The sequence below is a fragment of the Parasteatoda tepidariorum genome, chromosome 2, assembly GCF_043381705.1.
Source record: "Parasteatoda tepidariorum isolate YZ-2023 chromosome 2, CAS_Ptep_4.0, whole genome shotgun sequence".
Classification (NCBI taxonomy): Eukaryota; Metazoa; Arthropoda; class Arachnida; order Araneae; family Theridiidae; genus Parasteatoda; species Parasteatoda tepidariorum.
The window spans coordinates 99,553,933-99,567,202 of NC_092205.1; the positions used below are offsets into that span (position 1 = coordinate 99,553,933).

The following is a 13,270-nucleotide window of genomic DNA, read 5'->3' on the forward strand; positions in this document are numbered from 1 at the left end:
ATAAGTTTACTAATTTTCCATGACTTTTTGGGAATTGTAGATTATTTCCCTGATTTTTTTTTTTATCTGTGGTGGTCATCAAAAATTTAAACCTTTTAATAATGGAACTTTTTTTTTAATAAATGAAGTGTTTCAGGGGTGATTGTGACACAAAGTGAAAAACCCTGAAAATTTTATGTGCAAAAACTCATTAACAAGATATCAATTTATACTATGTATTTATATTTAATATAATTTTATGAACTAATTTTTATAATTCAATTACCTACAAATAAAGAATATTATACTTTTACAGTAACTAATTTAAGAGAAAAGTTAATTAAGTTCTTACAAGAATCGCAATATTGGATGTTAAAATTGCGTGAATTTGTATTGGGTTTTAAGAACGCGAAAATACAAACCACGATATTGGGTTTTAAAATCACTTAAATATGAATCATGACATTGGATTTAAGAATGCGAAAATACAAATAGCAATATCAGATTTTTGAATCGCGTACATACTCTTTATCTGCAGTATACTCTGTAATCACGGAGCATGGTTTTTAGATTCGTGAATACGAATAGCGACATTGGATTTTAAACTCGCGTGAATATGAATCGCAATGTACGATTCTTAAATAACATGAATATGATTCACAATAAATAACTTTTAAATCAGGTAAATATGAAAATCAAAGTTAGATATTAAAATCACGTCAAAATGAATCACGATATTAGAGGATTTCAGCATAGTTTCAAACATTAAAACCATACAAATCCGACAAATAAAATAAAAAATTGTAGAAGAGACAATTGTGTACGAAAACTTCTCATTAACATGATTTAGCAAAGGTTTCAAAATTTAAATTTTAAAACTTAATTCTTACATTAAATTACAAGGAAAATTTCGTTGGATTATAAGTTTTGATTCACGGAAGTCCACAAAACAATGGTCTTTGTTAGATAAATAAATGCTAAAAGGGTTTTTTTCAATTTTGATTGATTAAATAACATAAAATAAAGGGTAAAGGATCGATCTTCGTCAGTCGTTAAAGATGACGATCTCATGCATTCAACTTACGTCGGTAACGTCATGGTCTGCAGGATCGGCCAGTTTTTTTCATTAGCTGTTGGTCGTTCTTGTGTGGATCATGACGTCATCCTTTTAAGGAGTATTTAAGCTTCTGTTGAAGCCGATTATGTTGGATTCTTTCTTTCGGTTACTCATTTGTCACAGTGTTAGTGAGAGTATGTCTACCAGTTTAATAAGTTTTTAAAATAATTTTATTGCTATAGAAACTTCGTTTTTTATTTGTTTCATTGACAAACAGATACAATGATATTCTGCTACAATCTCGGATGTCAGTTTTGAGGTAGGCGGAATTCCACAAAATAAAAATCCCATGCCCCACTATTAGTTTCTAGAACAGGAGGGATCATACAAGAAATACGGATTTCAAGGATAAACCTATAATATAACCACCCCTGGTGTTTACACTATTGCTATATACACACATATATACAGAACAGAGAGAAATAATTATTGTGAATTACCTTGTAAATTCATCCTCTAGTTGTACAGGGTCTGGAGTGTAAAACTTAACACAAAAATACATACTTGGAAAAAAAGAATGCAGCTGTGAACATAATGGTTTGAGGACATCCAACCAATACTGAAATTCAATAAATGAATAGAAAAGAATAATTAAAAATATGAAAGTAGAAAACAAACAGTAAAGCATTTTATAAGAACTTTAACGTCAAAAATCGTCTTTTAAGATTTTAACTACTACAATAGCTTATTATTTAGGCAGAAAAAATATGTAAAATAATTTAAGTTAATTCATTTTTAGTTTATTTTAAAAGGTCATTTTAAAGATAGTATATATTTCATAAAAAAAAAATCATATAGCCATTGAATGTCATTTTAGTGAATGTTCGAATCAGAAAATGAGTTTTAAGGGCATAAAAATGTTTATAAACCTATAAATAGTGTTATGGCAGCCAACAACAAATTTTCATTTTTTATAACAATTTCTTACAAAATTGTGCATAATAAATGGAAATGACCTTTAAAATATTATTTAAACATGCACAATTATAAGGCAGAAATAATAAGAAAAAATATTTCCAATTGATCTCCTAATGTTCATTTATAAGAAAAACTTAAAAAAATTTTATTTTTTAACTTGTGGATAAGTTTAAGAATTTTGTTAAAAATTCTGTAGCAAGTGGTAAACGTTCTTTTAGAAAATTTAAAGTGTAATAAATAAGAATTTATTGGAGTTTTTCTTATCAATACATTTTAAAGAAGGGTTATTTTTCAATAGATGGCATCACTATGATAAAGTTTAAATGCAATCAAAATGATATTTTATGAGAAATTTTTATTTATCCTTTTAAAATGAGATTTTTGGGGTAGATTGTGGATAGTTAATTGTATTAACATTTAAGGAGGATTGTATTATCACTTTTATAGCGGATTAGTGGGTTTGTGATTGTTTTTCCTAATGGATCTTTTTTTTTCTTCTGGCGTCCACTGAATGCGGGTAATTCATTAATTATTTGTCTATTTTTGAACCTGGGTAACCGTTACCAAAATTCAATTAAAAGATCACAGCCATGCCAAAGTTTGAAGGATAACGGTACTAAAGATATGAAAAGGTATAGGGTTTCAGGTCTACGATGACACAAAAGAGACTAAATTCTTCAGCAATAATTTCCATTGAAAAATGAAACCACAAAATAATTTAATATGAAGGATCTATGTACTCTTTGCACGAATTTTTATGTTTATATTCGTTTGCTGGGCTAAAGCTTTTAAAATGCAAGTTAAAAGTATAAACTTACTTTTTATCATGCATTGATTAGGCAAGAGATAGTTTAAAATACATAGGGCTATAAGAGGATTAATGTATCGACTAAACAAAAAGCAGTTTTGCTCAAAAATTATTACCTATAAAAAAATTAATTGAAATAAAATTATTACTTATAAATTCAATTCATTACTGTCCAACTTTCTATTTTAATTAAATTTATTGAATTTAATTTGGAATATTTATTTAAATCATATATTTTATTTTTAATTTAAATGTAATTGTAAAGTGCAATATAAAACAATTAAAGAGTTAACAGAGATGAGTTTTGCCAATAGAATGGATAATATAACCTCTTAACTGTTTAATTTATTTTACCAAAATTTTGACAAAGAAAAATAAAATAAAAAAAGACATGGGGTAAACCAGCTGCAAATAAGAAACATCAGGACCAGAACACTTTTACACTCAGACACTATTGTGATATTAATTAAAAGTTTACTTTTCTCAATGTATACATACAATATATAATATACAATGTATACATTTCTCTATGTAATATATGTTATGAAAGAAAAAACTGAGAATGATGTGCTGGAACAGTGGAACAGAATGGAGAACAAAATACAAATTAATAATCATCATTTTGGAAAAAAAATTTATTATTTTTTATGCATAAATAATGAAATAAAAGCTGTTGCACTAATTTTTATTAAAAAAAAAACACTAGAAATTCATAGATATTTATGACATTTGTTTACAATTTTATCTTCCAGTAAATAATGACTAAATATATATTTAATTATGCTAACTTTTGTACTTGATATTAAGAGATAATTTGCTTAATTTTATTATAAGTTTTGATTTGGTTTAGAGAGAAAAAAATGAGTATTATAATTGCAAGATAATGTGTAAATAATATTGAGTACAATATTGTATTACATTACTTATTGACAATGCATTTAGTATTTATTTTCATATGTTATTCTAATTTCAGGGCATTGAAAGTTTTACAAACATAAACACCAATATAAACATCAAATAAATAAACAATACATTGTTAAATAAGATATTTTTATAGTTTCAGACATAGCTGTAAGAAAATACAATAAAATTAAGAATAGAAATTAATTCAGTCTTTAAATGCAAAATCACAGCAGACTGATCATTCAAAGGGTATCTATCTGTTGAAGGTGTTCAGGGATGAATTACATATTCTATCACTGAGATTAAATGCTAAATATTTGCATGTTTAATTTAAAGAGAACACAAAAGTTTCAATGAATAAATTTACAAGTTAAATTTTAACTAAAAATCAACTTTTTCTTTTATTAAATTTAACACTACAACATTTTTGAAAATCGTTTAATATCTAAACATCAAGTTAAACTGCACATGAAAAACAAAGCCAAATAGATTTGAACGGCAAATGAAATCAAAGCTTAGTGTATGATAATGTGTACACGATATCTGCTACATTTTAGATTTTCAAATCCATGACCAATTCTAAGAATTTTTCATGATTTAAAGAAGTTACTATTTTCTCTGATATAAACACAACAATAAATTTAAAAAGCATTATAATAACATTAATTAAAATGATAAGTATAACGAAAACTGTTATACTCTGCAGCTTCATATTTATAGATTTTAAATTTAAAAAAGAGTAAAGAAAGAGTTGAAGCAATATAATACATGGAAAAAAAACACAAAAGCAAAATTTTTTTCTGATGAATTATATTCTAAAGATACTTTTTTAAAGTGTTTATCTGAAAAGAAAGAAATACTAGTGATTTTTCTGTTCTCATTTCTGAACAACAAAAAAATTTTAATAAATTAAAAAAATTCTGAAATCACAGAAGTTTGAAAGATAATTAGTGCTATAAATGATGTTCTTTCTTTCATTTTTTGAAAGAACACCATAATTTTTAAAAAACATGGTGAAAAAATTTTATCTTTTAATAAAATACTGACTGTAGCTCTTATTACAAATTAAGATATTCGGAACATAGTAAAATGGGAAAGGGAGGGGGGTAATTCCGTTTTAAAAATTAGATCTTTCTGCGGCCTAAATCCATGACTTTTCATGATTTTTTTAAAAAAATAGTTAAAATCATGACTTTTCATGGCAAATTTTGTTTAATACCAAAATCCATGACTTTCCAGGTGCACACAGCACAAATAAGGCCAATTAGATATTAACACTCTGATATTAAGCATTTCAAACATTTACAAACAGGCCTTAAAATATTTAACAATAAACAATTCAGAAATTAAAATTAAAAATTGTTAATTTAATACCTTTTTTCCTTTTTCATCCTCACATTCCAAACCAAAGTAATCTACTTCCAGTAAGTTAAAACCTTTTCAAAGAGCAACTGACCAAGTGTTTTAGCCTGTAGAGAGAAAATATAATTATATATAACTCATTCAGTTATTAGGTTGAAACAAATGTCACAATGAAACAGAATACACTCAGCTTTTCCATTTGCATTAATAAACACAGAAAAATCTCTCAATAAGTAATACTAAATCAACTACGCAGAAGGGTCTAGACATGCAAAAAAATTAAAATTCAAAGAGTTTAAAATTTTTGAAATAAGATCATGGTGCAGAATTTACTGTCAAACTGCACCACTATCTTCACGAATTTAAAGTCTGCAACCTGCAACAAAGTCATTGTTATTAAAAACATTTAGCATAATTCAAAGTATTTATGTAACAAAGTTTACAAAATTATAAATTGTGCACAAACAGTTTTTAAACTCAATTTGTGATTTACTGTTGTGAGGATTCCCTTTTTAAATTGCGAGATTAATCTGCAGATGCTGCGGTTAATCTGCCGTGTCAGTTACAGAGCTGGGAGGGTTTCTGTTTCATGGGTCAAAACTTAGTATAACCATTAATCTACTCTCACTAGTTAAGCACTGTCTTTGAGTCAGATTACATTTTAATAATAATATATCTTTTAAATTATACAATATTTTGACATCTATTTCAAAGGTCCTATAATTTCAAATTCTTGTGCTAGGATTATGCAGCTTCAACAGCAAGTGTAGAAGTAAAATTTATCTCCAAAACTTAAACCCCATTTAAAAAATTTTAATATGCCCGTTCGGGAGGGACAAATGAAAAACAAAATTTTCTCATACTAATTATATCAGGATTTGAGAAATACAAAAAAAAATTATTACCTGCAGTTGAAAGACATGACTTGAATCATCTAAGAAAAAAACCGTAATACTCATAAATTTTTTACTCCTACGATGAGATGGTTGATAGAGATCAGGTGACTTGCTCAATTTTAATATCATAATTGTAAACTACTATGCAATATATTTAGAAAAGAAAATAATAAGGTATTTTTAATAATAAGAAATCATAAAAATTTCAACTGATTAGTGAATGATTAATTTATAAATTTGACAATTCAATTCAATTAATTAGTGAATATGACAATGAATTAATTAGTGAATGATTCGCAAGTTATGTTAAAAATTCAAATGGCCAACATCTGATTTCAATCTCAATTAATATATATAAAATTTTATTTGACAAGGTTTTCTGCAATTTGAAAATTTTGTAGTAGAATATTTAAGCAGCATACTCATTATTTGGAAAAATTCTAAAAAAACATTACATAACTCAGAATGTCACAAACAAAATTATAAAATAAAAAATTTCTGGAAGACTCTCATGCCTGGCAACTTTGTGCGAGTAAGACAAAAATGATTGCATTTATTAATTAAAATGAATAAAATTATATAAAATAAAAATGGTAAAATGAAAATAAAATTAGCAAATTTAACGTATGTAACAAATATTAAAATTATTTTGCGAAAGGGTATCAAGGAACAAGAGAAAGATAACATTTCAATAAGTTGCAGCAAAGCTTCAGTATGTCAAATTTAATAATAACCAAATTGCAGTAAAGTTTTCAGTAAGGTGAAAACGAATATTTTACCAAGAGGTAAAAAATTACAATTAATTTGGCTAATTCAAATTTCTTAATAAAGAATCTTCAAACAAAAAAATTTTTTTTTAAAAAAATAAGGCTATAAATAAGAATAAATAAAATCAGAGATTTAATATTTGCAGAAATTTGTCTCTATAGAATTCTTATAGAATAAGTGAAAAATGAGCAAGGCAAAAAATAATTTTAAAAAATGAAGAAAATGTTTTAAAATATATAATTAAGTTATTCTAAGATACTCTTAAATAATAACTTATTTACCTATACATTATAAGTTATTATAAAATATATAAATAAGTATAAGAGTATCTGGGATAGGTAGAAAAAATCTTGTTCATTCAGTTTAAAGAAAAAGAAAAAACAAAATGTACAGAAAATCTAAGATTTTGATATGCACAAAGTTTAGTCCCCCCCCCCTCATTAAAGTAGCATGAACAAAACAAAAAAGCTTTCTTTCTTAATTGACATGTTTGCCTAGCTATTAAACTTTTTTTTAAAATTATTTTTGGGCAAGTTCCTTTATTTAATTACGAAACGTGAAATTTCCCTCATAAAATTAAAGAAGAAAGGTTATTTTTCATCTTAACTGCTAGTTAAAATGTAGCATGCTTAAAATTAAAATGTTTAAGGAATGACCTTAAAAAAGTTTATAATTGATGGCTTACTGATCACATCGCCCATTCAGAATTATCAATTCTAAGTAAAACATTTTCACAACTTTATAGTATATTACACACAGCAAATCATGTTTAAATTAAACATTATATATTGAATTGTTTTTGTTTATAGGGTGTGTAGCCAAATCCCTCAACAAAAAATAAGCACCTTTAAAGTACTTTTGAAGCACTTAAAAAATATTTTTAAGCACTATATACATTAACAAAATGCAAAATAATTTTCAAGACCTTACATGATCATGATAAAATAACTAGTTTCTGACAAAGAACTCTTTTCTTGATTATATTAGCCGTTATAAAATGATCAAGTGATTTTTCAGTTCGATATCAGAGGGTGGAAAATGAAGTATGAAATTGAGAATATCTTGATAAATGCAACACATGAGAGTGCAATAATCTCACCGGACCCAGCTCAGTCTACGCACATGCGGACTTGCAAGTATTTCATCAAACATGTAAAATGGTCAACGATTTCATATGCTATAGATCGACAGTATACCGAAATAGATTGTTGAATGAATTATGAAAACTTAGAATAGAACAATGTGAAAAGCACACTTTTGCATAGTACTTGGCAAAAATCAACACGGTGAAGAAAAAAAAATTTAATTTTGGAAAAGGGAAAATTAAGCACTTTTTAAAAACACCCATTAAAATCGCACCTTTAAGGGCTCTTAAAAAACGAATATTGAAAATAAGCACATTTAAACGCTTTTAAAAAACCCTACGCAACATGGTTTAATACTAAGAACTCCTCACAAAATTGTAATTAATACATAACACACATTTACTTTCATAGAAAAGACAAATAACTTTTTAAATAACCTAGTCATAAAGAAAAAAAAACACAAAGCAATTATAATTTGTGTAAAGTATATATATATATTCTAAAATTAGGAAGAGAGATTGTAATGGACATAAATTTGATTTGCAAAGCTATTTTTTATAGACCTAAAAGTAGTGCTTTAAAGAGGAACATCAATCAAAGCTTGCCTAAGAAAATACATAAGGCCTCTACGATTCATATAAATTAGGCCTGTTGAGGACAGGTATCAACATGAAAAGGAAGAAAAAAATGAAGAAAAAAATTTGAAATTATGAAAAGGAAGAAAAAAATTTGGATAGCACAAAAAAATTTGCGCAATGTCGATAATCCTTTTAAAAAAATAGGAGGAATCCTTCATCCAAAAAAATTAACAATTATTTTTAGATACCCTTTTCTTCCATACGCAGTTTTCAAACTAGTTATTAAATGTATTGTGATGATAGTGAGAGAAATCTCTTTTTTAAAAAAAAATACATTCCAGATAGTAGTAGGTAAAGACCAATATTGTAATAATTAAATAATTACCAAACGCAGTAAGCAAAAATAACAATTGATGGTTTTTAACAACTAATGATATCAAGCAATGAACTAATACATATTACACAATTAAAGCTAAAAGAGTTTTCTAACAGAAAATTCATAACTCAACATTTACAGGCCCAAAATATCAACAACCACAAGCTAAAAGAAAAATGTTTCGCTTTTGTATCAAACTTATGATTTGGCTTATAGCTTTTGTAGAGCAAACTTACGTTGTTGTTCATTTACGTCACACTAGAGCTGCACAATGGGCCATTGGCGACGGTCTGGGAAACATCCCTGAGGATTATCCGAAGACATGCCATCACAATTTTGATCCTCTGCGGAGGGGATGGCACCCCCGCTTCGGTAGCCCGACGACCTGTACGCGAAGTCGAGCACTTTACGGTAGAACAGTTTAACGAGGACCAATTCCGCACACCCTCGGTCCCTACGCAGGCTCATTCAAGTGGTCACCCACCAGACCACAGCCAGTGATGTTTGATTTCTGTGATCTGCTGGGAACTGTGTCTTAACGATCATTCCACTGCGGGACGCAAAGTTGCGTAATTTAATTGTTAATTGGATTCTGGAAAATGACGTAGTAGGAGCTTGTTATTACTGCTGTAGTTCATTTACGTCGCACTATATCTACACAATGGGCTATTGGCGACTGTCTGGGAATATCCCTGAGGATGATCTGAAGACATGCCATCACAATTGTGATCCTCTGCAGAGGGGATGGTACCTCCGTTTCGGTAGCTTGACGACCTGCACGCAAAGTCAAACACTTTACTGTGGAACAGTTTAACGATGACCGATACCACACACCCTCGGTCCCTACGCAGACTGATCCACGTGGTCACCCACCAGACCATAGCCAGTGATGCTTGACTTCGGTGATCTGCTGGGAACCGTGTCTTAACGATCAGTGCACTGCGGGACAGTAGGAGCTTGCAACTGTTTGGCCAGAAAAGGCATTAAAAGCGCTTAATCAGGATGGTAGATCAACGTGTTATTAAGTAACTATTACGCCATGTTAATACGTAAACTTCATGATGCTAGAATTTTAGTCCCACCTCTTAAAAAGTTGTCCTATTTAACAAAACATAGGTGAGACGACGCCGAGTCATATCTTTTTATAATTTTTGGGCATTTATGTCAAAATTAGTTTATAGAACCTTTTGAAAGCATTCGCTATTACTAAGATCGAGTACATCATGTAGGGATTCCATGGAAAACAACTGGGAGATTACTTAAAAAGCTTGTTTTGAGTTCTAGAGCCAAGTGTGACCAAAAGGGTTAAGTGATAGGTAGCGACAACTTATAAGTCCCGAGGAACCGGGGTTAAAACTTCAGACATGAACATTATTATTATATATACTTATAAGATACTTTTAAATGCATCAATTTGGATATTAGAATCAATAAAATTTAATAATCAATACAATGTAGGGAAAAGAAAAAGTTCCTTTATAAAATAAATAAAAAAGTTGTAATTCCAGAAATGGTCATAAATAGTTACCCTACGAAATACAGGGTATTAATTTTTTGGGATTTTTCCAGTTTTTTAGCATTATTTGAAATTTACCGAATAAAAAAATTCTCTTTTATATATGGGATTCTTTAATACTTTGAAAAACACATTAAATAAATAAATTAATGTAAAATAAACAAAAGAAGAAAAAAATAAAAAAATTTAAAAATTGACCACAGCTGGGGTTCGAACCACGACCATCGCTCCATGCGTAAGTCACAAGGACATGGTCTAAGCAGTTGGACTACGCTTATACGAGGATCGCGCTGCAACATAGCTTCAAGTACCCTCTAGCTGTTAGCTAAACAAAAGACTTAAGGGGCCACAGCTGCCCCCCTAATTTATGTATAAAAATGTCCTTTGATAGGGTAATTTGGCTCATAGAGGCCTACTTTTTATACGAGTTTGAAAATTATAGCTTAAAACTGAAGGGAGTCAGACGGTTTTGAAATTTTAACCTTTTTCTAGAAATTTTATTTTATTTTATTTTTTATTCCATCAGGCTCTCTTTTACATAGAAAAACATGATTTTATACATAGAACACCTTTGGTATGCTAAAGCATCGCGAAAATATTGGAAAACAAGTTTGAAAAAATAATATAATATAAATAAACTGATTTTTCGGGATTTCTTCAAATTTTAAGCATTATTTGAAATTTCTTGAACAAAAAAAAAAAACTTTTTATATATAGGATCCTTTTATATATCGAAAAACACATTAAATAAATAATATAATGTAAAATAAACAAAAGAAGAAAAAATAAAGAATTTCAAAAATTGAAAGTAGCCGTGGTTCGAACTCACCCCCCCCCCCTCGTTCCAGGCGTAAGTCTCTGGCACATGGTCTTATCCTTTGAACCACGCTTACACTGGAATCGTGCTACTACATAGCTTCAAGTACCCTCCAGCTGTTAGCTAAACAAAAGACTTAAGGGGCCGCAGCTGCTCCCTAATTTATGTAAATAGATATCCTTTGCTATGGTAATTCGGCTCATAGAGGCCAACTTTTTGTCCGAGTTTGAAAATTATAGCTTAATAATAAAGGGAGTTAGTCGATTTCCGGCTATGTTCATTTTTTGAATTTTTTTATTTTTTCTTCTTTTGTTTATTTTACATTATATTATTTATTTAATGTGTTTTTCGATATATAAAAGGATCCTACATATAAAAAGTTTTTTTTTTTTTGTTCAAGAAACTTCAAATAATGCTTAAAATTTGAAAAAATTCCGAAAAATCAGTTTATTTATATTATATTATTTTTTCAAACTTGTTTTCCAATATTTTCACGATACTTTAGCATACCAAAGGTGTTCTATGAATAAAATCTTGTTTTTCTATGTGAAAGAGCGCATGATGGAATAAAAAATAAACTAAAATAAAATGGCGTCAAAAAGGTTGTCATTTCAAAACCGACTAACTCCCTTTAGTATTAAGCTATAATTTTCTAACTCGGACAAAAAGTTGGCCTCTATGAACCGAATTACCCTACTAAAGAATATTTTTATACATAAATAAGGGGGGCAACTTTGGCCCCTTAAGTCTTTTGTTTATCTTGCAGCTCAAGGGTACTTGAAGCTATGTAGTAGCACGATCCCAGTATAAGCGTGGTCCAATGGTTAAGACCATGTGTTAGTGACATATGCCTGGAACGAGGGGGGTGGGCTCGATCCCCGGCTGTGTTCAATTTTTAATACTTTATATTTTTTCTTCTTTTGATTATTTTTCATTATATTAATTATTTAATGTGTTCATACCCCAATGTAGGAATTCGGACTGATTTATGATGGTCCAGTATAAGAATAGCAACTTATTTTGATGGTTTGCTCGGGATCAGAAAATTTTATCACCGTTTCTTAGAAATCAAATGTCGGAACGACCATGAACCTTCATGCCCCAATGTAGGAATTGGGACTGATTTATGATGGTCCAGTATAAGAATAGCAACTTATTTTGATGGTTTGCTCAGGTTAAACCATCAGAAAATTTTATCATCGTTTCTTAGAAATCAAATGTCGGAACGACCATGAGCCTTCATACCCCAATGTAGGAATTCGGACAGATTTTTGATGGTCCAACATAAGAATAGCAACTTATTTTGATGGTTTGTTCAGGTTTAAGCATCAAAATTTTTTATCACAGTTTCTTAGAAATCAAATGTCGGAACGACCATGAACCTTCATACCCCAATGTAGGAATTCGGACTGATTCATGATGGGTCAACATAAAAAAATGAAACTGTTTGTTGAAATTCCTGAAGAATCAACAAAAATTTCCATTAAACCATCATGAAAATGTATTGTTGCACTATTATGGACCACTACGAACTTCCATAGTATACCAGAGATCAAATGTCGGAACAGTCATGAACAACCATCATCCCAAAGTAGGAATTCGAACTGATTTATGATGGTTCAACGTAAAAAGAAATTGTTTTGATGGTATATTCCAGGAAATCATCAAGAATTCCTATTATAATATCATAGAAATGTATTGTTCGAAGCAACATAGATCATCATAAATTATTGATTCATGAGAATCAAACTTATCTTGATGGCTAGCATCCATAGCATTAAAGTAGTATTTTCCATCACGGAATATAGGAAGTTTGTTGGCATATCAAACACTCATAATGGAAAATGTTGGATGATGGTGACCATCAAATTATGAAGGACCATCATAAATCGAGCTGAAACCAACATAAATCACGCAAACTTTTCGATGGGACCATCAATAATTTTGAATTGAGTATGTTACAAGGTGTCTACATAAAGATCTATCTTGGGGATAGAAATCGAACCCGGGACTTAATAAGCTCTGATACGCTTGGTAGAAGGATAATAGCCCGTGAAGTCTCTATGCTGATATATTTTTGGCATTTCTAACAAAGCAGGAGCAAAATATCAAGATGCAGGTATATAATACGGTTTTACATAAAGACT

General features: G+C 29.3%; 1 long non-coding RNA gene across 2 annotated transcripts; it reads right to left on the reverse strand.

Annotated features, from left to right (window-relative positions):
• Positions 1-1,537: 1,537 nt before the first annotated feature.
• On the reverse strand, positions 1,538-8,933 carry LOC110283026 (uncharacterized). Of its 2 annotated transcripts, none has more exons than XR_006226991.2 (3): positions 8,800-8,933; positions 5,100-5,194; positions 1,538-1,655 (listed from the first exon to the last, which is right to left on the reverse strand). It is a non-coding gene; the product is annotated as an uncharacterized lncRNA (long non-coding RNA). The 2 variants fall into 2 exon arrangements; XR_011636229.1 differs by lacking the exon at positions 8,800-8,933 and adding an exon at positions 5,993-6,131.
• Positions 8,934-13,270: the final 4,337 nt, after the last annotated feature.